The sequence below is a fragment of the Montipora foliosa genome, chromosome 6 (assembly GCF_036669935.1).
Source record: "Montipora foliosa isolate CH-2021 chromosome 6, ASM3666993v2, whole genome shotgun sequence".
Lineage (NCBI taxonomy): Eukaryota > Metazoa > Cnidaria > Anthozoa > Scleractinia > Acroporidae > Montipora > Montipora foliosa.
In genome coordinates this window covers 18490339-18495338 of record NC_090874.1, presented here as the reverse complement: position 1 = coordinate 18495338, position 5000 = coordinate 18490339, and positions in this window count along the sequence as shown.

Sequence of the window (5000 nt, the reverse complement as noted above, 5' to 3'; positions counted from 1 at the left end):
TATTGATTGTGTTTGAATAAAGTATATTGTTGTCTTGTCTTGTAGATAAGGCAAAACAGCCTCAGTTGTATTTGCATTATTATTTCTGAGTGTTACTTTTAAAGGGTAAACCATTAAAAAGTGCACATAGTTTGCAGGAGTCCAGGAAAATTATTCCAAATATTCATTGATTTGAAGTTCCTGAAGCAGGTAAATCTTGAAGAGTTTACGTAACAATATTTAGAATATACAACATTTCTATTTGGGAATGTTTAAGTCCACAGAATTTATTTTCTTTATGTTGAGAAGTACTGTAAGAGCTGTCAGGTAACTCAGATGGAAATTTGACAGACCTTAGCTGTAATTCAAATTATTAGTACAGTTTTGGTCATTAGTGGAACATAATATTTTATTGGGACATTTTTTAGTGAGTGATTAACCCATTGACAATTTTTTTCCGCTTAGCGTTCGTTAGTATTCTTTAAAGCAATTGCACCTAATGTTGAAATATTTTTTCCATATGGAAACAGCAGTTATTTCTGTGAAAGCCTTCTCCAGAAAACTCCAACATGGGATTACGCCCCTTTCAAATGTAGCTTTGTATGCTTTTGCTTGATGACTTTGAACAATTATTACATAAATATGAAGTTATGGAGTTTTTTAAAATTATTGAAACCACTGTGTTGCAACCAGAGTCCACAAAGAGAGGTTATATAATCTATTGCACTCGAAGTATTTAGTAGGCCAGCATGAAATTTGTTTTGGATAATAGCACTGAATCACCTTCAACAAGTTTTCTAAACTTGAAGATACCTAATTTTATATCCTCCTGTTGTTTTATTGCTGGAAGATAAAACCAATTCTTGATTAATTATTTTTGTTGTCACATTAACCCACTACAATGTGTTGATAGTGTATTATTAGCTGTAATAATATTTTGTTACAGTAAAATCCCCCCTGCTAGTGAGCTGGATTTCTGAATCAAATTTTCTACTTGGAATACCGGTATTGTTGTTTTGGCTATTCAGAGTTAACCTAATCTATGTTTATTTCTATAATTTGGAGGGAAGCAAACGATTGGCATTTGCTTGAAATGACTACAGCAAAATATAATTGCAACTAAAAGGTTTCCTTCTACTGTACCCAATATGAGGTGCTTATATGGCATGTTATGTATGACATTGGTGCTAAATTCACTTTAAAATTTATATTTGAACGACTGAAATATATTTCTAACTTTTCAGGGACGTCATGCATTTCTTTTTTTTCCTCCGTCTTAAAAAATTTGCCTTCATGGACCACTTGAATGGCCATTTTAACAACTTAATTTTGAAGAAAAATGCAAAAATCTTAACATTTTCTGCTAGATGCGGGCCCCCGCGGAAACAGTGTGCAAATATTTAGTCGAAAGAGAAACCATTTGGAAATTTAGTGATATATTTTTTGCTCCACTTTTTAAAAGATAAACGCATGAATTGAAATCAAGATGGTACTCCATTAGCCGGTAAGCTCCACAAACAAATTTCCACTCAAACACTGTCACAGCAACCTGGACTCGCGTTGACCTTGAAATTGTGAAAGAAATTTCCCTCGTAGCACTGTTGGCTAAAAAGTACGGTGGCCCACAACTGAAAAGAGAATCTCGCTGGCATAAAAACGCACTATGCAGTCAAAACATTCGTCCGTTTTACTGGCCTGAAAAAGTTCTTTTTTTCATCGACGGAGACCGGATAAAGATAAACACCCGATGGCAGCCATGTTTTTCGCCAGTGAACAATAAGTCAGTGGTTACCGTCTTGCGCACGCGTCCTTGAAAGGCAACCTTAGCCAATCAGCGGTTTTTGAGACCTGTCCCATAACATTGATTTCCAATATCAAAGATGTATGCTGTAAACTAGTTAGTGTCAAATGTAGTATTGCCTCCTGGATGAGCTCTAAACTTTAATTAGCCCGTGATATGGTTACGTGTACTGGTCACATTGGCATACATGAAGGGGCGGACGGACGTACGTACGTTGTACGTACGGACGTTGATGACGTCATAGCTATAAAACCAAATTTTCTCACATCGATGGGTTACCATATTTTCTTAACAATGGTGCTCCGCGCGCGCGCGCCTTCGGCGCGCGCGGAGCTCCGCTATTATTGAAAACAGTAGTCAGTTAACATTACTTGCCACCTTATAGCTTACTGCCTGCTTCCCGCCAGGAAAAGCCCCCCTTTGGGAGGAAACCTGATCCCTCCCGAATGCAGCGTCAGGCATTACAAACAACCTCGAGGGAGAGGGGTTGAAAACTTGTACTACACAGTAACGCTCATATAAGTAATAGATACTAAATAAAACTTGAGCAAATACAAGAACCGCGCAGCAGCACAGTCAGTGTAGACTGAATTTAATTCATCCAGTCCCTCCCTTATTTCTGATCTGCACTACCATGGTCACTGTCAAAATGGTAGTCAACCGTGAAAACAACAATTTGCTGCTATTCTGCGAAACGCAGCAAATAACAAGTTTTCTCTAATTCTCCATTTGAACCAACACACAATCAGATGACTATTCATTTGCAAATAGGGAACTGACTGCTGCACTGGGTTAATACTTAGATAACAAAGAAAGAGACCAAATTCACATTGAAACAGTTATTGGAAATTCAAATTCCCAAGGATTTTGAAACAAGTAAACGGGACTCAATGCAATCTTCGACATAGCTATCTTTAGCTGAATCTGATCGCAACCTTCCATGGCGCTTCCAACACCGATCAGACACCTGCGCATTAGCTGCAGTAGTAGCACCACCTGCTCGAAATGAGTGTAGACTAAGATTAGCGTGATCAGGCATAAATTCCTTGAGTAACCTAACAATGGACTCTCTTGCTCTGGTATAGCTGAGTGGTTTCACCTTCTGTATAAGTTTGAAACCTGACTTCGTCTTAACTATTGGCTTAAACAAATAATCTGAACTCATATATAGCATCAATACCTGCTAAAGTAAGGTATTTCTCAAGATTCATGACCGGACATCTACTGTCTATCTTCCCTTTCGGAAACACTGCCAATTAATGTACACAGCTACAAGTCTGAACTTGAGTCTATCTCCATGGAAAATGGAATCACAGGTTCGATCTCGAACGATGGCAGGTGCACTGAATTCAGGAATACCAACCCAATCAGTGACACACTTAGCCAGGTGTATACCATCAGGACATATGTGTGGCCAAAAAAAGGCCCCTCTCCAATAGGGGAAAATCAGTGTCCCCCTGGCTTGAAAATTCTGAAAATGCCGCCACACTCTAATGATTTGACATGGAGGGGGTACTACCCAATTGTTTTCCCCTTTCCAATCTTGTAGGAAAGTATCGATCGCTTCACACCCTGGATTCCAGAAACGGGAATTAAATCTACTGCATTTGACGTTAAATGAAGTAGCAAAACGATCGACCGTGAAAGGGCCCCACATATTATTAATCCATTGAAAGATATGCGGTTGTATTCCCCAGTCATCCACATCTGTAAGCTTCTGAGATAACCAGCTATGTGATTCTCCCCTCTTCGCACTCAAACTGGGATGATTGAGATAGAATGCCTGGCACACATAAACGCGATATCTTCTGCAATGGACTGTAAATCAAGTTTCATGCTACCTTTCACAATGATGAGCACAATGTATTGATTGTCAGTATGCCACTGTACACGATCGGTCCCCTTAAAGTGCCCCTGTGATAAAAAAAAACACTTCCTTTTTTCCTTCAGATTTTGAAAGTGTGTTTGCTTAACACCTGACTGGCAAAATTTTGAGCTTTGATTTTTATCCAAAGGCCGTTTACTTTGAGTGTAAGTTTTGGATTTCACGGTCCGCCATTACTCAAGTTCAAAACTGACCGATTGGACCTCAGACGGTTGGGTCCAGGGAAAAGTGACGTCAGAGGCTCACTAGCTTAAAATTTCAGCATGTGAACGCAGCTTATTATATATGCAAGGCGTGAGTTTAAAATTCTGAAAGCCCAAAACCCCCGTGCTGCATATTAATTCTGCGGCGTACACACGTATTGCATTCTTAAACTAGTGAGCCTTTGATGTCATTTTCTCCTCGATCCAGCTCTCTCAAGAACATAATGTTAGTAATGGCGGACCATTAAATAGGGAAATTACAGTTAAAATAAAGAGGTGTCTTTTTGAAATCAAGGCTTAAAACGTGGGTCACTTAGTGTTTTGTTAACATAGTTTTGAAATCCAAAGAAAAATATGAATTGATTTTTTGGTCACAGGGGCACTTTAAAGAATTTCCGGCAGATAACAACATATTATGTAGAGCTTTAACCTCCCTCCATGTGGAACTCCTAACCTTTTCAGAAAATGCCCACTGGCATTGGGAGACCAGCTGTTGCTTTGTGGTTATAATGTAACCGTCATAGCATAAAGTTGACGCATCGGAATACACTACAGAATCAAAAGCAACAAGTTTATCAAATAACTTCGTACCATTTAAGTTGTTCACATTTTTGTCCCAAAAGGTCAATTCCTCAATCAATTTGGTCGAGCAAGGAACGATTGAATCCCATGACTGGCTGCAAGTCGTCTCAATTGCATAATATAAGTGTCTTGTCTGTAAATAGACCATAGGACCAATTGCGTTTGACATGCATACTGATCATGTGGCCAGTTACCTGAGCTAACTGTTTCTGCTGTTTCGCAGTAAGAGCATAAGGGTTGGCCAAGATGTCTTAAGCTTAGCGACCCTAGTTTCCGTAACATATCAACGGTTCTATGTCATATTGAAAATGTGACTGAACAAGAGACGGTTCCCACTTGCACTTACTGATGCTTAAGAGGAAGCCCAGTCGGCCCAGATCATTGCAAATATCTTTGGCACCAGCAGATGCCAATACGTTTGAAGCAGCCCCGCCTAGACCATCGTCTAACGTCAATGTAAGGAGAAAAGGTGTTGAAAGGTAAGTTCTTACGGTTACAGAGACGGATTACTAATCTCTAGTTGTTGGAGCAAAACTCTATGAAATAAAAC